We start from the raw sequence: 24,401 nt of genomic DNA on the forward strand, positions 1-24,401 counted from the left end.
ATGACTAGAGCCTAGGGAGATTACTGACGCCATAAACAAGAGTGTCAAATTGTTAAATCAACAACAGGAGTCACTGTGTACTTACTTCTCATGTGGGATCTGTTCTTAATGTGTTGTCCAATGTGAAGTAATGCTATAACTAGTACTGAAATAGTATTTTACACTTTGTGTTACTGTGTGGGTGCAAACTGATGAAATCTTTACTAAGTATATGCAGAATCGATCTTCTGTATATAAAGATAATTGAAAATAAATCTTGATGTGAATGGAATGGGAGAAGGAGCGGGAGATGGGAGGAGTGCAAGTGGGAGGGAAGTTATGGGTGGGGGAAAAAGCCATTGTAATCTATAAACTGTACTTTGGAAATGTATATTTATTAAATAAAAGTTAAAAAAAATTATCACTGTTTGCAGATGACATGATTCTATACATAGAGGAACAAAAAAATTCCACTAAGAGACTACTGGAACTCATACAAGAGTTTGGTAGAGCTGCAGGATATAAAATCAACACATAAAACTCAATAGACTGGGGCTGGCACTGTGGCGTAGGGAGTAAAGCTGCTGCCTGAGTGCCAGCATCCCATATGGGCTCCACTTCCGATCCAGCTCTCTGCTGTGGCCTGGGAAAGCAGTAGAAGATGGTTCAGGTCTTTGGGCCTCTGCACCCACGTGGGAGACCCGGAAGAAGCTAAGGGCTCCTGGCTTCGGATGGGCGTAGCTCCAGCCATTGCGGCCATTTGCGGAATGAACCGGGGAATGGAAGACATCACTCTCTCCCTTTCTGCCTCTCCCTCCCTCTCTGTGTAACTCAAACTTTCAAATAAATAAATCTTTAAAAAAAAAAAAAAAAAAAAACAAAACAAAAAAAACCCTCAATAGCTTGGGGCCAGCGTTATGGCTTAGTGGGTAAAGCCGCCACCTGCAGAGCCGGCATCCCATATGGGCGTCAGTTCGAGTCCCGGCTGCTCCACTTCCGATCCAGCTCTCTGCTATGGCCTGGGAAAGCAGTGGAAGATGGTCCAAGTCCTTGGGCCCCGGCACCCACGTGGAAAGACCCAGAGGAAGCCAATGGCTCCTGGCTTCAGATCGGCGTAGCTCCAGCCGTTGCAGAAAATTGGGGAGTGAACCAGTGGATGGAAGACCTCTCTCTCTGCCTCTCTCTCTTTCTGTGTAACTCTTTCAAATAAATAAAATTGATCTTAAAAAAACAAAACAAAACAAAACAAAAACAAAAAAAAAACACCTCAATAGCTTTTGTATACATAGACAATGCATGGCTGAGAAAGAACCTGTTAAGATCAGTCCCATTCACAATAGCTACAAAAAACTTTAAATACCTTGGTGTAGGTTTAACCAAGGATGTGAATGATCTCTACAACGAAAATTTTAAAACGTCAAAGAAGAAACAGAAGACATAAAAAACAGAAAAATCTTCCATGCTCCTGGATTGAAGAAATAACAACAAAACGTCCATACAACCAAAAACAATTTACAGATTCAATGCAATCCCAATTAAAATACCAATGATATTCTTCTGACATCTAAAAGAAAAAAAGATGCTAAAATTCATATGGAAACACAAGAGACCCAGAATAGATAAAGCAATCTTGAACAACAAAAACAAAGCCAAGAGGCTTCACCATACCAGATTTCAAGACATACTCACAGGGCAGTTTATAATCAAAACAGACTGGGATGGGCAAAAAACAGATGGGTAGACCAATGGAACAGAATAAACTTCAGAAATCAATCTACACATCTTGTACAACTAATCTTTGATAAAGGAGATAAAATCAATCCCTGGAGAAAGAAGAGTATCTTCAACAAATGGTGTTAGGAAAACTGGATCTCCACATGCAGAAGTATGAAACAAGACCCCTACCTTACATCTTACCCAAAAATCAACCCACAATGGATCAAGGATCTAAGTCTATGACCGGACACCATCAAAATACTAGAAAAGAAGGGGGAAACTTTGTAAGACACTGGCACAGGTAAAGACTTCTTGGAAAACACTCCAGAAGCAAAGGCAATCAAAGCAAAAATAGACAAACGGGATTACATCAAGCTAAGAAGCTTCTGCACTACAAAGAAACACAGAATGAAGAGGCAACTGACAGAATGGGAGAAAATATTTGCAAACATTCAAGTGAGGGGCCAGCACTGTGGCGCAGTGGGTTAACGCCCTGGCCTGAAGCACCGGCATCCCAGTTCAAGTTGTGGCTGCTCCATTTCCGACCCAGCTCTCTGCTATGGCCTGGTAGAAGATGGCCCAACTCTTGGGCCCCTGCACCTACGTGAAAGACCCACAAGAAGCTCCTGGTTCCTGATCAGTGCAGCTCCAGCCGCTGCGGCCATCTAGGCAGTGAACCAGTGGATGGAAGACCTCTCTCTGTAACTCTTTCAAATAAATAAATCTTTAAATAGAAAACATTCAACTGATAAAGAATTAATATTCAGAATCTATAGATTAATATTCAGAATCTATAAAGAGTTAAAGAAAACCAACAATAACAAACAATCCAATTAAGAAATGGGTGAAGGACTTGAACAGCCATTTTTCAAAAGATGAAATACAAATGGCCAACAGACACATAACAAAATGCTCAAGATGACTAGCCATCAGGGAAACGCAAATCAAAACCATAATGAGGTTTTACCTCACCCCAATTAGAATGGCTCTCATACAGAAATCAAAAAACAGTAAATGCTGGCAAGGATGTGAGGAAAAAGGTACCTTAATCCACTATTGGTAGAATGTAAACTAGTACTGCCATCGTGGAAGGCATTATGGAGATTGCTCAGAAATGTGAAAATAGATCTACCAGATGACCCAGCCATCCTACTCCTGGGAATTTATCCAAACAAAATGAAATCAGCATATGAAAGAGTTACCTGTATGCCCATGTTTATTGCAGATATCTATCATCTGATGACTGGATAAAGAAATTACTGTATATATACAGTACGGAATACTACTCAGCCATAAAAAGAAAATGAAATCCTGTCTTTTGCAACAAAATGGATGCAACTAGAAACCATTATACTTAGTGAAATAAGCCAGTCCTCAAAAGACAAATACCTATGTTTTCCCTGATTTGTGGTAACTAATAGTGAACAAAAAAAGTAATATATTTTGTTTTTTTTCTTCTTACTATTTGTTGAATTCTTTACTTAGTGGAGCACTAAGCTTACGATTATAAAATAAACAAAGTATATCATTGTAAAAATTTAAAGAAAGAAGAAGGAAGGAAGGGAGGGAGGGAGGGAGCATGGGTAGGGTGGGAAGTATCACTATGCTCCTTAATCTGTGTATATGAAATACATGGAATGTGTTCATCTTATATAAATAAAAACATTTTTAAATATAAATAGAATTCACATGAATGTATAAACATTGGCCAATTAATTATTAAGGACTTAAGAGAACATTTATATGTCCCTTTGTTACAAAAGCTAACATAGTGCTCGCTTCAGCAGCACATATACTAAAATTGGAACGATACAGAGACGATTAGCACGGCCCCTGCGCAAGGATGACACGCAAATTCGTGAAGCATTCCATATTTTAGCTGGAGTTGATCAAGGATGATGAAAAAGAGGCTGAGGAAGGAGAGGATGACAGAGACGGCACCAATGGCGAGGATGACCCTTAAGCTCATAGTGGGGTTTAGGAATCTTATCCCATTATTTCTTTACCTAGGCGCTTGTCTAAGATCAAAATTTTCACCAGATCCTCTCCCCTAGTATCTTCAGCACATGCTCACTGTTCACCCCATCCTTGTCCTTCCCATGTTCATTAATTCATATTGCCCTGCGCCTAGTCCCATTTTTACTTCCTTTGATGCTCCTAGTAGTTTTGTTAAGTCTTGCCCTGTAATTTTTGCTTTTAATTTTGATACCTCTTTATGACTTAACAATAAAAAGGATGTATGGTTTAAAAAAAAAAAAGCTAATACAAATATGCTTAGCATAATTGTTAAATAAATAAAAAGCTCATCAATTAAAGCTTGCATATGAGCTGGCGCCACAGCTCAATAGGCTAATCCTTCACCTGCGGTGCCGGCACACCGGGTTCTTGTCCCGGTGGGGGCGCCGGATTCTGTTCCGGTTGCTCCTCTTCCAGTCCAGCTCTCTGCTGTGGCCCGGGAGTGCAGGGGAGGATGGCCCAAGTGCTTGGGCTCTGCACCCGCATGGGAGACCAGGAGAAGCACCTGGCTCCTGGCTTTGGACTGGCGCGGTGCACCGGCCATAGTAGCCATTGAGGGGTGAACCAACGGAAAAGGAAGACCTTTCTCTCTGTCTCTCTCACTGTCCACTCTGCCTGTCAAAAAATAAACAAAAGCTTGCATATAATAAGGCATGTTCTCTAAAGTCATCGACTTATGCACTTTAAAATAAATCTTATCAACAAGTACTTAAGTAGTATTTATATGAACCCACTTTTGAGTAGGCTTTGTCTTTCCAAAACTGATGCTAGTGTTTAAACTCTGATGTTTAACATTAACAACTGAATGACTAAGAGTGGAGACTTGATCTAATGATGGCATCTAAGAGTGGGGCAGGTAGATCTTTGGGTCAGTGGAGTATTCTTGGAGGGCGGGTCTCAGGAAAAGTTTAATTATTACACTTAAGTTCAACTTAGTTTCTCTCTCCATCCTAGCACAGTATGCATTCCTGCCTCTGCATCCACCATAATCAGCCTCCATCCAACACCTGACTATGGGGCACCTGATCCTGTATCCTCAACTGTAAGCTGAAATAAATCTTCTCTTTACCAAAGAAGTTCCTCTCAGTTGTTTTTTTTTAACCAATTAATTTATTTGAAAGGCTGAGCTTCAGAGAGAGAGGAACAAACAGAAGCCAAGAACCAGGAATGCCATCTGCATGGTAAGGACCCACGCAGTTGAGTCATCTTCTGCTGCCTTCCCAGGCATATTAGCAGGTAGCTCCATCAGAAGCATGGATATGGGATGTTGACACAGTGAGTGGTGGCGTAATTTGCTGCACCACAACGCTGGCTCCTCCAAAGAGGTATTTTAGTTAAAGTAACTAAAAAGCAGACTAATATACCTGCCTTTCAGCAAAATGAAAATGAGATCAACTAGCACAATGTACCATAAACAATTGCTCTATATCATATTTCAAAAAATCATCCTGACAAAAGCTAATTTTATGTTCATTTTTAATCTTTGAGCATATACACATAAAATATGATGAAAGTAAGTACAAGTAATTATTCATATTTTTTTGAGTGAAGGATTTCTCCTCTATCTCTGCCCTAAAATATTTTGACCCTCATACATGGAAAATGAATAAATACTTGTTCAAGCATACACAACAAAATGATAGAAGAAGAAAATACAACCTTTATGAAGATTAAAACAGGAATCTGAAGAGAGTAAACTGGCATAAAAGCAAAACCTACATTAAGTGAAGAAAAAAAAAACCACATTTTTTCTACATGGGGCAGGCATTTGGTGCAGCACTTAACACACTACTTGGGATGCCCACATCCCATACTGGGAAGTCCAGGTTCCAGGGCCACCTCCACTTCTGATCCAACTTCCAGGTAATCCACACCTTAGAAAGTAGTAGGTGATGATGTGAATACTTAGGAACCTGCCACTTGTGTGCAGGACCCAGAATTCTGAGAGCTGACTTCAGCCTGGTCCAGCCCTGGCTGTTGAGGGCATTTGGGGAATGAACCAGTGGATGGGAAGATCTCTGTTGCTATCTCTCTGCCTTTTAAATAAATGAAATGAAATGTTAAAAAACACGCATTACTGATATGATACACACCCCCCAAAGTCAAAAAGGATGGGGGTGATACTGTGGCTCAGTGGGTTAAGGTGTACCAGAATTCCACGGGTGCAGGTTCTAGACCAGGCTACTCTGCTTCCAATTCAGCTCCCTGCTGATGTGCCTGGAAAGACAACAGAAGATGACCCAACTACTTAGGCCCTCGCCACCCATGTGGAAAGAGACTTGGATAGAGTTCCTGGCTCCTGGCACTGGCTTGGCACAGCCCTGGCTCTTGAGGCTACTTGGAGAGTGATTCAACGAATAGAAGACTGATTGCTAATCTCTCCATGCCACCCCTCCTCACTGTAACTGCCTTTCAAATAAATAAACTTTAAAAATAATTACTTTTTGTACCAGCAAGACAAATGGGAGGAAAGTCTGCTGTAAAGGTGGTATCAGAATCAGAGAGCCCTCCACTGCAGTTACTACCGGAATTATTGTTATAGGAAATGTAAAATAAAGTTATCTACATGAAGAACAGGAAATTGGGTGAGACAAAGAAGCACATGCAGTACAAGTCGGATGGGTCTAAAAACAATGTGACAAAAAGAGCGAAATGACAAGTTGAGGAGTGACAGCTGTTCACCGTATTTACCGAAACGAAAGATAAAGCAGTGCAGAATACTGAATCACAAATTTGGCAGAGAATTAGAAACACTTCAAGAGCTTTTAAAAGTAGATACAAGAGAACAGAATGAGAAGACAAACCACAGGCTGGGAAAAAAACATTTGCAAAAGAGATATCAGACTGAAGACTACAAACACACAAGACGGGCCAGCATTATGGCACAGTAGGTTAGAAGGCTGCTTACACCATCATCATCCCACACTGGAGTTCCAATTCAAGTCCCAGTTGGTCCACTTCTGATCCTGAGAAGGCAGCGGAAGATGGCTCAAGTACTTGGGCCCCTGACATTCATGTTGGGAGATCCAGCTGGAGTTCCTGGCTCCTAGCTTCAGCCTAGTGCAGCCCAGGCTTAAAGATCTTGTCTCCGTCTGTGCTCTGCCTTTCAAATAAGTAAGTCTTAAAACAGGCACAAGAGGGGTCTGCATTGTGGTGTACCATGCTAAGCCACCATCTGCAGTGCCATTATCCCATATGGGCACGAGTTCAAGTCCAACTGCTCCACTTCTGATCCTGTTCCCTGTTAATGGGTGTGGGAAAGCAGCTGAAGATGGCACGAGTGTGTGGGCCCCTGCACCTATGTGGGAGACCTGGAGGAAGCTCCTGGCTCCTGGCTTTGGACCAGCCCAGTCCTGGCCATGGTGTCCATTTGGGGAGCGAACCTACAGATGGAAAATCTCTCTCTTGCTCTGTTTCTCCTCTTCTCTCTGTATCTCTGCCTTTCAAATAAATAAAAAATAGGCACATGAACGACCAAAAAAGATACAGGGACAGCAAATAAAAACGCTCAGCATCACTCATCATCAGGCAGTTGCAAATTAAAATATACTACTATATACTTGTTAGAATGGTAAAACTCCAAACACTGACATAAAATGCTGACAAGGATGTAGAGCAATAGGAACTCTTATTGTTGCTATGGAAGCAAAATGGTACAGCCACTTTGGAAAACAGTATGCAGATTCTTACCGCAGGAACTGGCAATTCACTCTGTAGTATCTGATCAAATAAGATAACAACTTGTTTCCACCAAAAACCTCTACACAAATATTTATAACAGTTTTATTCAGTATTGCCTAAAACGTGGAAGAGACCAAGATGCCTTTCAGTAGGTGAATGGATAAAATAAACTGTGGAATATCCAGACAACAGAATACTATTTATTTACCATTAAAAAAAAAAAAAAAATGAGCCATCAACCATGAAACCACGGCAGAAACATTAAGGCATACTACTAAGCCAAAGAAACTGATTTGAAAAGGACATATACCATACGATTCCAAATAGATGACTGCAGAATAGAAAAAAAAATGAGGAGACAATAAAATGATTTGGTTGCCAGAGATTGTGAGCGGGAAAAATGAAAAGGCAGAGACCAAAATGAAACCAATCTAAATGATACTTTTAATGGTAGGCACACCCACATAGGTACACACCAAACACAAACCCTCATGAAAACTATGAATTTTAGTAATTAAGTGTTGATGTGACAAATATAACAATTTGGTGAAGGATGTTGATAGTAGGGAGGCTTAATTCTGGGCCCTCTGCTCAATTTTGTTATAAATCTAAAACTGCTCTAAAAACAGTCTGTTTAAAACTTACATGTTGGTACCACTCAAGATCCAAGAAAAGACAATCTCTGCTACCCAGGCAACTCAGATACAACATCCAGGATAATAAAACCACTGGCTTCTAAGAGTCTTATTAACCACTTCTGTTCTTTACAGAATGTTTATACATTATTAAACACACTAATACTGAGAAGACTTACATTACAATGAAACATTTAAAAAATCATTCAAGAATTTTAACTGCCCGGCTGATATAAAAAGCATGAAATGAAAAGGAAGCTAGACTCCATCAAATTAAAAATTTTGTTCTACAAACCAGAAAAAAAAATCCAAATGACTTGTATTCAGAATATATTTGAAAAAAACTCTTAAAACTCAGTCAAAAAAAAAAAAAAAAAAAAGCAAATAACCAAAAAAGGGGCAAAAGACTTGAACAGATAATTCAACAAACAGCATACGTAGAAGACAATTTTGCGGCTGGCACCATGGCTCACTTGGCTAATCCTCTGCCTGCGGCGCCAGCACCCCGGGTTCTAGTCCCGGTTGGGGCACCGGATTCTGTCCCGGTTACTTGTCTTCCAGTCCAGCTCTCTGCTGTGGCCTGGGAAGGCAGTGGAGGATGGCCCAAGTGTTTGGGCCCTGCACCCACATGGGAGACCAGGAGAAGCACCTGGCTTCTGGCTTCGGATTGGTGCAGTGCGCCGGCCATGGCAGGCATTTGGGGGGCGAACCAACAGAAGGAAGACCTTTGTCTCTCTCTCTCACTAACACTGCCTGTCAAAAAAAAAAAAAAAGAGAGAGACAATTTTGCATATAAACATGGCTCAATAATATCCAATGGGGAAATCCAAATTAAAATCACAAGGAGAGAGCCTGATACTGTGGCATTATCAGGAAAAGCCACCACCTGTAATGCCAGCATCCCACAAGTGCCAGTTTGGTCCCAGATACTCTACTTCTTATCCAGTTTGCTAATGGCCTGGGAAAAGCAGCAGAAGATGGCCCAAGTATTTGGGCCCTGGCCACCCAGGAGAGAGATGCAAAGAAGCTCATGGCTTCTGCTTGGCCCATCTCTGGGCATTGCAGGCATTTGGGAAGTGAATCACTGGATGGAAGCTTAATCTGTGTCTTGCCTTCTCTCTCTATAACTCTAAATAAACAAATAGATCATAAAAAAAACAACAACAACAACAAAAAACAAAACAAAAAAAACCACGGTAAGATACCTCCACACACTCATAAGAATGGCTAAAATAAAATGTGTTAATATAAAGTGCTGGCAAAGATTCAGAGCAACTGAAACTATAATACATTGCTGATTTGAGTGCAAACTGGCAGAGGCTCGCAGAGAAAGTCTGGTAGTTCTTAGGAAGTTATATGATTACCATATAACCCAGCAGTCCTACCTGTAGGTATTTACCCTGGGGAAATAAAAAGAGATTCCACACAAAAACCTGCACACAAATTTTCAAAGCAGTTCTGTTTATAATCGCACAACTCCACATACCAAATTGTCTTTTTTAAAGATTTATTTATTGAAAGAGTTACACAGAGAGAGAAGGAAAGGCGGGGGGGCGGAGGGTGTCTTATATCCACTGGTTCACTCCCAATTGGCCTCAACGGCCGGAGCTGCGTTGACCATAAGCCAGGAGTTTCTGCTGGTCTCCCATGAGGGTACAGGGGCCCAAGGACTTGGGCCATCTTTTACTGCTTTCCCAGGCCACAGCAGAGAGCGGGATTGGAAGTGAAGCAACCGAGACTCAAATGGGTGCCTGTATGAGATGCCTGCACTACAGGTGGTGGCTTTACCTGCTATGCCACAGTGCTGGCCCCTACAAAACTGTCTTTCAACAAAGATTAAGTAAACAGACAAGCAAACTGTCGAAACTGTCGTACATTCATACAATGGAATATCATTCAGTGATAAAAGGGAACAAACTAGTGATATACACAATAGCTTAGATCAACCTCAAATAGTCATGTTTGGGCGGGTGTTGTGGTGCAGTGAGTTAGGGTACCACTTACGATGCCCAGACATCCCACATCAGAGTGCCAGTTGGAGTCCTGGCTACTTCACTTTCGATCCACCTCCCTGCTAATGTGCCTGGGAAGAAGCAGATGGTAACACAAGTACTTGAGTTCCTGCCACCCAAGTGGGAGGCCCGAATGGAGTTCCCCGCTCCTGGCTACTCCAGTTGTTGGTGGTCATTTTGAGAGTGAATTAGTGAATGAAAAATGTCCTCCTCTTTGTTTCTCCCTCTCTCATTATGCCTTTCAAATAAGTAAATATTTAAAAACATAATAATTATTATGTTGAAAAGAAGCCAATCTGAGAAGTTATACATTGTCTCCAATTATACAACACTCTTAAAAATGCAAACGTTAGGCCGGCGCCGCGGCTCAACAGGCTAATCCTCCGCCTTGCAGCGCCGGCACACCGGGTTCTAGTCCCGGTCAGGGTACTGATCCTGTCCCTGTTGCCCCTCTTACAGGCCAGCTCTCTGCTGTGGCCAGGGAGTGCAGTGGAGGATGGCGCAAGTGCTTGGGCCCTGCACCCCATGGGAGACCAGGAGAAGCACCTGGCTCCTGCCATCGGATCAGCGCGGTGCACCGGCAGCAGCGCGCCTACCGCGGTAGCCATCGGAGGGTGAACCAATGGCAAATAGGAAGACCTTTCTTTCTGTCTCTCTCTCTCTCACTGTCCACTCTGCCTGTCCAAAAAAAAAAAAAAAAAAAATGCAAACGTTAGCAGTAGAGAACAGATCAGTAGCTGCCAAGAATTAAAAGTTTAAGAAAGGTGTGAGGGGTTGGCACTGTGGCACAAGCAGGTTCACCCACCGTCTACAGTGCCGGCATCCCATACTTGTATAAGTTCGAGTCCTAGCTGCCCCTCTTCTGATCCAGTTCCCTACTAATCGTTCTGGGAAAACAGCAGAGGATAGCTAAAGAGCCTGGGCCTCTACACCCATATGAGACACCTGCACCAACATGAGACACCCAGATGAAGTTCGTGGCTCCTGGCTTTGACATGGCACAGCCCTACCTGTTGTAGCCAATTGGGGAGTGAACCAACAGATGGAAGATCTTTCTCCCCCCTCACTTCTCCCTCTCTGTTATATTGACTTTCAAATAAATAAAGAAATCTTATTTTATAAAGGTATGAAAATAAAGGGGTATCAGAAGTTGTTTTCGGGGGAATTTTTTATACTAAGTTTTTCCTTTAAAGATTTTTATTATTTATTTGAGAGAGGGTTACAGAGAGAGAGAGAAAGACACACAGACACACGGAGATAAAGGTCATCCTTCTGCTAGTTCACTCCCCAAATGGCTGCAACAGTCAGAACTGGGCCAATCCAAAGCCAGGAGTCAAGAGCTTCTTCTCAGTCTCCCACATGAGTGCAGGGGCCCCAGAACTTGGGCCATCTTTCACTGCTGTCACAGGCCACAGCAGAGAGCTGGATCAGAGCAGCCAAGACTTTAACCAGCACCCAGATGGGATGCCAGCACTGCAGGCAGAGGTCTAGTCCACTGCGCCACAGTGTCAGCCCCTATAGTGTTAATGGTTACATGAATCTGTGTGCTAAAATTCAAAGTAGACATAAAAACAAAGGTCAACTTTATTACATATTTAATTTTTTTAAAAACTTGCAGTAATTATGATTCTCATGTTGGGTAGCATTTGTTTATTTTATCGTAACATGTTACAACCTTTATAAGAAAAGTAACTTAAATGCCAAACACTGAAAGAACTAAGCAATGTGAGTGCATCAATCTTGTGAACCACCACTGAAACAATCTGAATGTACACACTATATTCTTTCACTCCTGCGAATATAGCTTTTCTTGAATCCTAAAAATTATACCCTTAGAAATATCAAACTGTAATAACTATTTTTTCAATGACATACTGTTTACTGCTAAGATTACTGTCTAAGCTACAAGAAACATACAATCAAATCAATCAAATTACTGGTAAGGGGAAGGGAATGAGGAAGGAAATGTAAAGGAAATGTTTAAGAAAATGACAGAAGAGGACAGCAGGCATGAGAATGTCAGAGAGCTGTGGGCTTTTAGTCTTTTTTTCTTGAGTTTTTTAATCAAGCGTCTCTACAGTTTGGCAAAGAAGCTGACCCTGGGTAAGACTACTTAGAGAACTGAAGCACATCATAATTTATACAATATCCTCCACTCTCCAATACACACAATTATCTTTAACTAAAATTTTTTACCCTCTAAAAATCAGTGCCTAGGGCAAAATCCCAGTAATTTCTAATAAAATGTCCAGGAAAGTCATAACATCAGCCAAAACAAATTATTATAAAGGTTTAAATGCTAAAGTACACTGAAACTAGAACACAGCTATAGAATCATCATTTTAGAATAAACTCTGAGGACTTTCTCTTAAAAAGATTCAAATTTCATGACAATACATAATCCAAATATAGACATCCCAACAGTACAGAAATTTACACTTTGCATTATACTGAAGTGAAAAAAACACACATCATGGGGCTGGCGCTGTGGCTCACTTGGTTAATCTTCCGCCTGCGGTGCCAGCATCCCATATGGGCGCTGGGTTCTAGACCCGGTTGCTCCTCTTCCAGTCCAGCTCTCTGCTGTAGCCTGGGAGGGCAGTGGCAGATGGCCCAAGAGCTTGGGCCCCTGCACTCACATGGGAGACCAGGAAGAAGCACCTGGCTCCTGGCTTCAGATCAGCACAGCACTGGCCGTGACGGCCATTTAGGGAGTAAACCAACGGAAGGAAGACCTTTCTGTCTACTCTACCTGTCAAATTTAAAAAAAAAAAAAAAAATCATGTATTAAAAACACAAAATAGCATGAATAACATGGAGTAAACACTAATCATACAAAGAACAGTAAAAGTTAACTCTTAAGAAATATGTCCTTGCTCTATTGGACTTGCCCCAAATGGTGGAGTTAGAAATGTGCCAAGGGATTCCAATACAATCCCATCAAGGTGGCATGTACTAATGCCATCTCACTAGTTCAAGTGATCAATTTCAGTTCACAATTGATGACTCTGATAGGTCTAAGAGTCAAAGGGACACACAAACAAGACTAGTGTCTGCTAATACTAACTAATAGAATCAAAAAGGGAAAAAACAATCCAACATGGAAAGCAGGATACACAGCAGACTCATAGAATGGCAGATGTCCTAAATAGCACTCTGGCCTCAGAATCAGCCCTTAAGGCATTCGGATCTGGCTGAAGAGCCCATGAGAGTATTTTAGGCATGGAAACAAACAAACAAACAAAAAGACCTAAATGAAAGATCTCTGTGAGTGAGATCCCAGTGGAAAGAAAGGGGCCATCAAAGAAGGAGGTACCTTTCTCTGAAGGGAGGAGAGAACTTCCACTTTGACTATGACCCTGTCGGAATAAGATCAAAGTCGGTGAACTCTAAAGGCTTCCATAGCCTTGGCAACTTATGACTAGAGCCTAGGGAGATTACTGACGCCATAAACAAGAGAGTCAAATTGTTAAGTCAGCAACAGGAGTCACTGTGTACTTATATCTCATTTGGGATCTGTCCTTAATGTGTTGTCTAATGTGAAGTGATGCTATAACTAGTACTGAAACAGTATTTTTACACTTTGTGTTTCTGTGTGGGTGCAAACTGATGAAATCTTTACTAAGTATATGCAGAATCGATCTTCTGTATATAAAGATAATTGGAAATGAAAAAAAAACTTGGTTTTAAATTGGAAATTGCATAGAAAATTAATCAATTTTTAAAAAATATCATGTAGGATCTCTGTCTTTAATGTGCTGTACACTGTTATTTAATGCTATAACTAGTATTCCAACAGTATTTTTTCACTTTGTGTTGCTATGTGGGGGCAAACTGTTGAAATCTTTACTTAATATATACTGAACTGATCTTCTGTATATAAAGAGAATTGAAAATGAATCTTGATGTGAATGGAAGGGAAGAGGGAGCAGGAAAGGGGAGGGTTGCGGGTGGGAGGGAAGTAATGGGAGGGGGGAAGCCAATGTAATTCACAAGCTGTACTTTGGAAATTTATATGCATTAAATAAAAGTTTTTAATAAAAAAAAATTCCTAAAAAAAAACCAAAAGAAATATGTCCTTTTAGATATCTGTAACTTTATATTAACATTCACCCAGAAAATAAAATAATCAAAATCATTATTTGTAGAAAACTGCCCAAAAGAATTACTCAGGCAGGATTTTATTTTATTTATTTATTTTTTAACAGGCAGAGTGGATAGTGAGAGAGAGAGAGACACAGAGAGAAAGGTCTTCCTTTTTGCCGTTGGTTCACCCTCCAATGGCCGCTGCGGCGGCGCATCACACTGATCTGAAGCCAGGAGCCAGGTGCTTCTCCTGGTCTCCCATGCAGGTGCAGGGCCCAAGCACTTGGGCCATCCTCCACTGCCTTCCCTGGCCATAGCAGAGAACTGGCCTGGAAGAGGGGCAACTGGGATAGAATCCGGCGCCCTGACCGGGACTAGAACCCGGTGTGCTGGCGCCGCAAGGCGGAGGATTAGCCTGTTAAGCCACGGCACTGGCCTCAGACAGGATTTCAATCAAGTCACTAACCTATCTAGTGTGTAGCTACTCTTAACCTGTAACAGGACTTGACAGATTAGATCAGTAACTTCTACACAATGTACCACTATGATGCCTTAGTACTCTTGAAGGAAAAGTTCCATTTCCCCTGATTAAATATGATCTATATTATTTTTGTACAATTTTTTAGCAGGGAGCTTTCCACTGTTTTAAAAAAAATAAGAGCCATTGGATGATCATTAAGCATCCTTGTGGCTCTAAATTCTAAAACATATGACTTGTTTCATCTGTTGCTGCAAGAAAAACACACAAATATGCAACATTTACCATGATCTATAAAAACAGCATTTATGTCCACTTACAACATTTAAGATTTTTCAAAGTTCTGAATTAATCACGATCAGGGAGTCCCCTAAAAATTTTCACAAGTTATTAAATCTTATTTTTCCAAGGGACGCCATTAAATAATTCTTGAAGATTTCAAAAAAATTTCCATTTTATCATACCAGAGTGATAATGACACAAACCTATAGAAACAGTGGATGACTACGTAAGTGACTCAGTAGCAACCTAGCTATGGAACACATTAGACACTTCTTCCAATATAACACAAAAGTTTGAAAAAAGCTCCACAGCATTTCTCTTTGCCCCAGGAATTCCTAAATTTAAAAGGCTAAAAAGAGTGTAACTTTTTGCTAATTAAACACAACAGTCATATACAAAAGTAACAGCACAAAGCACACATACTTTCCATTCCTTCAAAGAACAGAAATTTTAAAAAAACTTATTTGAAAAACTTATTTCAAACTCTGAAGAACTCTAATGATGCTGAACCTCACTTACCTTTATATTCAATATAAATCTGCTGAACAGATATTGCTATCTTTCGAAACACATTAGAATTTAAGAATTCCATACTTCAAAGAAAAATTATCCTAAGGATATAAAATTTACTTATATATTTTCTAAGTTGGTAGTATTCCTCTCATTGTTGTTCACTAACTTTAAGAGTAAAGATGGCGGCTGGCACCGTAGCTCAACAGGCTAATCCTCCACCTTGCGGTGCCGGCACACCGGGTTCTAGTCCTGGTTGGGGCGCCGGATTCTATCCCAGTTGCCCCTGTTCCAGTCCAGCTCTCTGCTATGGCCCGGGAAGGCAGTGGAGGATGGCCCAAGTTCTTGGGCCCTGCACCTGCATGGGAGACCAGGAGAAGCACCTGGCTCCTGGCTTTGGATCAGCGAGATGAGCCAGGCGCAGCGGCCATTGGAGGGTGAACCAATGGCAAAAAGGAAGACCTTTATCTCTGTCTTTCTCTCTCACTGTCCACTCTGCCTGTCAAAAAAAAGAGTAAAGATGGCAATACTGATAACAGAAATCTCACCAGTTCCATTAAGAAAACATTAAGGGAAAGCTTTTGGGGCCAGCACTGTGGCATAGTGGGTAAAGCTGCTGCCTGCAGTGCCGGCATCCCATATGGGCGTTGGTTCAAGTCCCGGCTGTTCCACTTCCAATCCAGCTCTCTGCTGTGGCCTGGGAAAGCAGTGGAAGATGGTCCAGGTCCTTGGGCCCTGTACCCACCTGGGAGACCAGGAGGAAGCTCCTGGCTTCAGATCAGCACAGCTCCGGCCATTGCAGCTAACTGGGGAGCGATGAACCAGCAGAGAGAGTCCTCCCCCCTCCTCTCTGTTAATTATTTCAAATAAATAAATAAATAAATAAATAAATAAGGGAAAACTTTTGGTTCAACTGTTGTCAGAATTTTTTTTTTTTTTAAATTTCATTTGTTTGAAAGACAGTTACAGATAGAAGTAGAGACACAGAGAGAGGTTCTTCCATCCGTTGGCTTACTGCCCAGATGGCCACAACAGCCGGAGCTGCGCCGATCCGAAGTCAGGAGCCAGGAACTTCTGGGTATCCCACATGGGTGCAAAAGCCCAAGGACTTGGGCCACCCTCCACCACTTTCCCAGGTCACAGCAGAGAGCTGGATTGGAAAAGGAGCAGCCGGGACTAGAACCGGAGCCCATATGGGATGCCAGCGTTTCAGGCCAGGGCCTCAACCCACTGCGCCACAGTACCAGCCCCCAGAAGATTTTTGTACAAGTAATTTTACTGATTTATATATAGATATCACTTTAAGCATTTCACAGAGAACATACCACTTTCAATTTCAAAATCAAACTAATTCTTAGCAGTAATATCCCTACTCTCGTGCTTTGTTTTAAATGTGTCAAATAAAAAATTTTTTTAAATGTGTAAAGTGAAGCTTTTTAAAAGAAAAAAATCAGATGTCAATCATCCATTAAAGAATATATAAAAATCTTTCACAGAAATGACAGTTCTAATACTTATAATGGCTTCTAACAAGCAAATCAGGGCAACAGGCACAATATGGGATGCAAGACTCATTTTAGTCAATTTATAATTTCTAATAATAGCCTAATACCACCATTCATACGACCTCAACGCAAAGTGAAATACAATGAACAGTTATTAAATAATGATGAGGTTCAAAGCAGGGGCACAACAATCTTCACAATTAGATACATAGATAATTTATGGGATGGCACTGTGGCGTAGCAGGTGAAGCTGCCGCCTGCAGTGCTGGCATCCCGTATGGGCACCTGTTCTAGTCCTGGCTGCTCTACTTCCCATTCAGCTCCCTACTAATGGTCTGGGAAAGCAATGGAGGATAGCACAAGTACTTGGACCCCTGCACCCAGGTGGGAGACCAGGATTAAGCTTCTGGCTTCATCCTGGCCCAGCCCTGGCCGTTGAAACCATTTGGGGAGTGAACCAACGAATGGAAGATATCTCTTTCTCTCTCTATGCCTCTCCTTCTCTGTAACTCCACTGTTCAAATATATAAATAAATCTTTGTTTTTAAAAAAGATACTTTGCTACATACTAAAGCAAATAAAAAACCAAACAAATCTAGAATCACTTCTTAAAATGTATTCTTAATTCAAATAGTATTTTTAAATTTGTAAAAATGACACACCATACAAAATCAGGCTTTTTCTGTAAGTACAAAACAGCACAATGAAGTGTGAGCATTCACCCTAGAGATAAAGATACCAGCATCCCATACAGGAGTACCTGGATTGGATTTCTGCCCAAGTTCCTGATTTCAGCTTCCTCCTTTTGAGGACCCTGAGAGGTAACAGGTGATTGCTCAAGTAGTTGGGTTTCTGCCACCTATGTGGGAGACCTGGGGTGGGTTCCTGGCTCCTGCCCAGCCCAGTCCCAACTGTTGGGAGCATTCTGGGGAGAGAACCTTTGAATGAGATCTCTTTATTTCTCTCTCTCTCGGTGTCTCTCATTCATCCCCCCTCTACCCCCCTTTCACTCTAATACATTGCTTTTTGTTTTGTTTTGTTTTGAAAGTACTGGGGCCAGCGCTGTGGCAGAGCAGGTAAAGCCACCATCTGCAGCATCCCATGTGGGAGCCATTTCGAGTCTCAGCTGCTCCATTTCTGATTCAGCTCCCTGTTAATGTGCATGAGAAAACAAAAGAGGATGACCCAAGTACTTGGGGTCCTGCATCCATGTGGGAGACCCAGAAGAAGCTCCAGGCTCCTGGTTTCCCATCCACCCAACTCCAGCTGTTGAGGCTATCTGGGGAGTGAACCAGCAGATAGAAGATCTCTCTCTCTGTCAAATAAAATAAATCTTAAAAAAAAAAAAAAAAACCATGAAAAACAGTAACTTTTAATTTTAATTTGCTGATTAGTAAGGAATGCAGGGGCCAGTGCTGCGACGCAGCAGGTTAAAGCCCTGGCCTGAAGCGCTAGCATCCCATATGGGCGCCGGTTCTAGTCCCGGCTGCTCTACTTCCGATCCAGCTCTCTGCTATGGCCTGAGACAGCAGTGGAAGATGGCCCAAGTCCTTGGGACCCTGCACCTGCGTGGCAGACCCAGAAGAAGCTCCTGGCTTCGGATTGGTGCAGCTCCCACCATTGCTGCCATCTGGGGAACCAGCGGATGAAGACCTCTCTCTGTCTCTACCTCTCTCTGTAACTCTTTCAAATAAAATAAAATCTTAAAAAAAAAAAGGAATGCAGAAAAAAAGTAAAGGTAATATATCACAAAAGGACATCACTATGAATTACTTGTATTCCAGTGATTAAAACAATAAGATACACATTAAAAGCTATCATAGTATTAGTATCACAATTAAACTGAGTAACAGAGACACTGAGAGTTAACTAGTAAAAAGCATGGTAATATGGCAATTACTATTTTTGTTTTCTTGAATATCATGGAAGAAAAGAACCACAGTTTCACAAAATCATGACCTAGTCCCAGTGGACACCAATTTCAAACCCCAAAAATAGAGGTACATAGCCCCCAAAATCACATCTTGCCTTCAATTAGAGCTTAGGTTTAGTAACTAACTTGTGTAGGTATAGAACCTCATGTTCATAAGACAAAATAGGTCTCAGCAATGTGTGGTTTATAACCACAACGGCCTCCATTTTGACTGCTGGTACTATTCTCAGTGGTTCATTTCAAATGAATGCCAACTATATGCAATGAACACAGATGAATGCATTCATTCATGTATTTACATAATTTTAAATGAACATCAAAAACCACAACAGAAGACAGAGGAGTATCTGTACTGCATGCAGGCATTTGAGTGAACCAGTGGATGAGGGAGCACACTCACTTGTGCACTCACTAGTCTGCTCTCTGTCTCTTAGTTCTTTTTAAAGGTCCCTCTCCTCTTTGTATTTCTCAAGCAAAACAATTTCTCTTCAAAACTGCTTACCTAACTCAAACTTTGAGCTTCTTGATGGCCAGGTCACATGTCTTAGATATTTTTAGATAATTGAAACACAAGCTTCTGAACTGTCTTGACTAAAACTTTATTTCCATCTGTTGTAACCATCTTCTTTTTTTAAAATTTATTTATTTGAAAGTCAGAGTTACATACAGAGAGAGGGAGGGGGCAAGAGGGAGAAGGAGAGGAAAAGAGAAAGAGATTAATCTTCCATCCATTAGTTCACTCCCCAGGTAGCCTCAATGGCCAGAGCTGGGCCAGGCTGAAGTCAGGAGCTTCATGTAGGTTTTTCACATGGGTATCAGGGGCCAAACACTTGGGCCATCTTCTGTTGCTTTTCCCAGGCCATCAACAGGAAGACAGATCATAAGTGGAGCAGCCAGGACACAAACCTGAGCCCATATGGAATGCCAGCATTGCAGGCAGTAGCTTTACCCACTATACCAAAATGCCCAATCTTGTTATCTTTCTTAAATATCACTATACTTCTATCTTAATTTTAAAAATGCTATTAAAAATGTCTCCACATTTGCCTAGAAAGATGTGTATAAAATGTTTAGGTAACAGGCTACAAAACGGTTGTGTTTACCTTAGAGTTATCATCATCATTTTCTTTCTTTTTTAAAGTTTTATTTTATTTGAAAGGCAAAGTTACAGAGAGGCAGAGAGAGAGAGAGAGAGAGGTGTCTTCCATCCGCTGGTTCACTCCCCAAATGGCAACAATGGCCTGAGCTGCGCTGATCTGAAGCCAGGAGCCAGGAGCTTCTTCTGTTCAGGTGCAGGGTCCCAAGGACCAGGGCCATCTTCTACTGCTTTCTCAGGCCATAGCAGAGAGCTGGATCGGAAGTGGAGTAGTCAGGACTTGAACCAGCATCCATATGGGATGCTGGAATTGCAGGTGGCTGCTTTATCCACTACGCCACAGTGCTGCCTCCCCCCATCAGCCAATTAGTACTCTGACACAAATACCTTTATTATCTACAGATATTTAAAATGCCACCTCTTCTCTTTCTCCCTCTTTTTTATTTTTTTATTTTTTTTGACAGGCAGAGTGGATAGAGAGAGAGAGAGAGAGAGACAGAGAGAAAGGTCTTCCTTTTTGCCATTGGTTCACCCTCCAATGGCCGCTTCGGCCGGCGCATCTCGCTGATCCGAAGCCAGGAGCCAGGTGCTTCTCCTGGTGTCCCATGCGGGTGCAGGGCCCAAGGACTTGGGCCATCCTCCACTGCCTTCCCGGGCCATAGCAGAGAGCTGGCCTGGAAGAGGGGCAACCGGGATAGAATCCGGCGCCCTGACCGGGACTAGAACCCGGTGTGCTGGCGCCGCAAGGCGGAGGATTAGCCTGTTAAGCCACGGCGCCGGCCTTTCTCCCTCTTTAAATGGGGAGAAAAACCAAAATACTGAAAAAGTACTTTGCAAAGAGAATCATTTTCAGCAAATGAGATCCCACATAAAAAAGTAAATGGTGAGGTGTCATTTGCTCTACCAAAAAGAATTTTCCCATTTACAAGAGACTCAAAACAGTCACTCAAATTTGAAACCAGGTCCCCTTCAAGGTTTTGATTTCTCTACTTGTAAAACAGTGCTGGCTGGCGCCTCCGCTCACTTGGCTAATCCTCTGCCTGCGGCGCCGGCACCCCGGGGTTCTAGTCCCAGCTGGGGCACCAGATTCTGTCCAAGTTGCTCCCAGTTGCTAACATCGCATTGTACAGCTAAGATCTGTGCATTTTACCTTATCTATAAAGTTATATTAAACGTTTTAAAATATATATTACGAAGAGAAATAACCAAGGGAATCCCTCCTCTCAGTTTGCTTGAGCTACTCTAAAATAACTTGGAGTATCAGTTAGCTGAGTTCTCTTCACTAAGGAAAATGGACTGCTTTCAATTCTCCACACTTAAGGAGAGAGAGCCCAAGGAAAAGTGAAATCTCTACCAACTCATACAAAATTCTTTCTTGGTCAATAATTTTCTCTCTGCTAGAGCGGACAGCAGAAGGCAAATGATTGAGGGCAGGCACTGTGGAAGCCTCCCCCTGTGGCAATGGCATCCCATATAGGAGCCACTTTGAGTCCTGGCTGCTCCACTTCTGATCCAGCTCTCGGTTATGGCACAGGAAGGCAGTAGAAGATGGCCGAAGTGCATGGGCCCCTGCATGCAAGTGGGAGACCCAAAAGAAGCTCCTGGCTCCTCTGATCAGCCCAGCTCCAGCCACTGCAGCCATCTGGGGAGTGAACTAGCAAATGGAAGACCTTTCTCTCTGTCTCTTACACTCTGTCCGTAATTCAACCTCTCAAATAAAATCTTAAAAAAAAAAAAAAAAAAAAGGCAAATGATGGGGTAGTACAAAGAAAGACATTAGGCACTGGACTGACAGCAGTACATGATAGTCTGTACGCTGACTTTTCCCTGAATTAACATCAAACTAAGTGGTAAAAAGCATTAAATCGGGTAACATACTTCTACACAAACCCTGGGAGAAGTGATATTATTGGCACCTCTGAATAGATGGAGAATGGATTTTTAAAAATAGAATTCAGGTCAGCTATTTGACCTTGCAGTTAAGCTACTGGTTGCAGTGCCTGAATCCCATTATCCAAATGCCTGAGTTTAAGACCCTGCTCGGCCGGCGCCGTGGCTCACTAGGCTAATCCTCTGCCTGCGGCGCCAGCACACCAGGTTCTAGTCCCGGTCGGGGCGCCGGTTCTGTCCCGGTTGCCCCTCTTCCAGTCCAGCTCTCTGCTGTGGCCTGGGAGTGCAGTGGAGGATGGCCCAAGTGCTTGGGCCCTGCACCCACATGGGAGACCAGGAGAAGCACCTGGCTTCTGGCTTCGGATCAGCGCAGCGCGCTGGCCGCAATGCACCGGCAGTAGCAGCCACTTGGGGGGTGAACCAACGGAAAAGGAAGACCTTTCTCTCTGTTTCTCTCTAACTCTGTCAAAAAAAAAATTAAAAAAAAAGTGCTTAAAATACATCACAATTACAATGCATATATCCAACACTGTATGTCCAAAACCCAAGTTCCACAAAGGTGGGAATCTTTGATCTACCAGAAATGCTTAGAGCAGTGTCTCAATATGCAGTTTTCTGAATGAAAGCAAAATGAGCAAGATTAAGCTTCTTTTATTTTGTCTTCCTCCATTAAATCAAAGTAAGATACTATTTGAAGAACAGGATATACAGACTTTGAAAACCACTAGAATGAACATTCTTTCTAGTAATAAGCTGCTTCTAAAAATTTTAAAGGTTAACATCTTTTACTTCAGCTGATTTTCTTAAAAAGAAAACCAAATTCCAAAGTTGAAGAACTAGCACTAGCTTTTCGGGGCCGGCACTGTGGCACAGCAGCAGGTAAAGCCTGTGACGCTGGAATGCCATATGGGCACTGGTTCATGTCTTGCATGCTCCACTTCTGATCCAGCTCCCTGCAAATAGCCTGGGAAAAGCAGAAGATGGCCCAAGTGTTTGGGCCGCTGACACCCACATGGGAGACCCAGATGAAGCTACTGGCTTCAGCTTGGCCCAGTGTGGGCCATTACAGCCATTTGGGGAGTGAACCAGTGGATGGGAGATCTCCCTCTCCCTCTCTCCCTCCTCCCCCCTCTAACTCTTTCAAAGAAACAAACAATTCTTTTTTAAAAAGAGAACCAATTTTTCCATGTTAACATGAGACAACCATGTTATTTACTATTAAAGCAGAAATTAAACATAAGGCAAATCTGAAGTGTGCCATTACAAAACTGTCACAGTAAAATTAAAGTGTCTCCCCTGACTTAATTTAAAATTGAAATGGTTTTATCTAAACACATATTATGGCACAGTCATGAATGGAATAACTAAACTTTTCAAAACACATCATCTTTATTCTAAAGCTCTTTAGGCTAAAAGAAAATCCTCAATCTCATTTTACAGATTAATAAACTGAACTCCAGAACAGAACATGCACCTGCATGTTATTTCTTATTATTAAACAGAATGCTCAAGAGGAGTTACAAGATGAAAATTCATTGCTATACAACGTTAGAGAATGTCAAGTTTGACTCCCAGACAGGAATTTTACCACTCTTAATATGCCCATAAAATGGTGGAACTGATTATCAGTATTTCTTAATTTAAAACTGACTTTTCACACCCAATGGTTTTGAGAAACATTAACTCTGCTCACTAAATGCTAAAATTAAATTATAACTGAAGGTAGAGTTCAGTGTTAAAGTAGCACTAACTGGTCATTTTTCAGTCTCTATAACATTCTATCTACACCTGAAACTTATCTTGAATCTGAAAAATCTTCTCTACTATCACTGTTACTACACTGGTGTAGATCACCACCATTACTCCTTCCTGGTCCCCCTCACTTAAACTCTTAAGCTCCCTAACCTACTCACCACATAACCACCACAGGAGTATTTCAAAAATCTACATTGCCTTACTTAAAATTCTTGAAAGGCCTCCTTACATTAATAAAATGCAATACAAAGCCCTTATGACATTAACTTCAAGTCCTGTCAGGATCTGGCTTCTGCTTTTAAAAAAAAAAAAAAAAGTTTTATTTTTCTTTATTGAAAGACAGAGTTACAGAGAGAGGTAGAGACAAAGAGAGAGGTCTTCCATCCGCTGGTTCACTCCCCAGATGGCCACAATGGCCGGAGCTGTGCTGATCTGAAGCCACGAACTTCCTCCGGGTCTCCCATGTGGATGCAGGGGCCCAAGGACTTGGGCCATCTTCTACTCTTTTCCCAGACCACAGCAGAGAACTGGATCACAAGTGTGGTAGCCAGGACTAGAACCGGCACCCATATGGGATGCTGGCACTGCAGGCCAGGGCCTTAACACACTGCGCCACATAAACGGCCCCAGCTTCTGCTTTTCTCTCCAACTTCATATTGTCCTAATCCTCCCCACAACCAAGTTTTTTTTTTTTTTTTTTAAGGTTTATTTATTTGAAAGGCAGACTTACAGAGAAACAGGGATCTTCATCTGTGGTTCACTCCTCAAATGGCCACAATGGCTGGGGATGGAGCAGGCGGAAACTAAGAACCCAAAACTCCATTGAG

At 42.0% G+C, this 24,401-nt stretch overlaps 1 protein-coding gene and 1 non-coding gene across 2 annotated transcripts in view; one reads left to right on the forward strand and one right to left on the reverse strand.

Moving 5' to 3' along the window:
• Positions 1–24,401, reverse strand: part of CUL3 (cullin 3) — a 139,466-nt gene that overhangs the window by 85,797 nt on the left and 29,268 nt on the right. The gene's annotated exons all lie outside the window — the stretch shown is intronic.
• Positions 3,467–3,573, forward strand: LOC133768442 (U6 spliceosomal RNA). Its single transcript, XR_009866965.1, has one exon. It is a non-coding gene; the product is annotated as a U6 spliceosomal RNA (small nuclear RNA).

The sequence above is a fragment of the Lepus europaeus genome, chromosome 1, assembly GCF_033115175.1.
Source record: "Lepus europaeus isolate LE1 chromosome 1, mLepTim1.pri, whole genome shotgun sequence".
In the NCBI taxonomy this organism is placed as follows: Eukaryota; Metazoa; Chordata; class Mammalia; order Lagomorpha; family Leporidae; genus Lepus; species Lepus europaeus.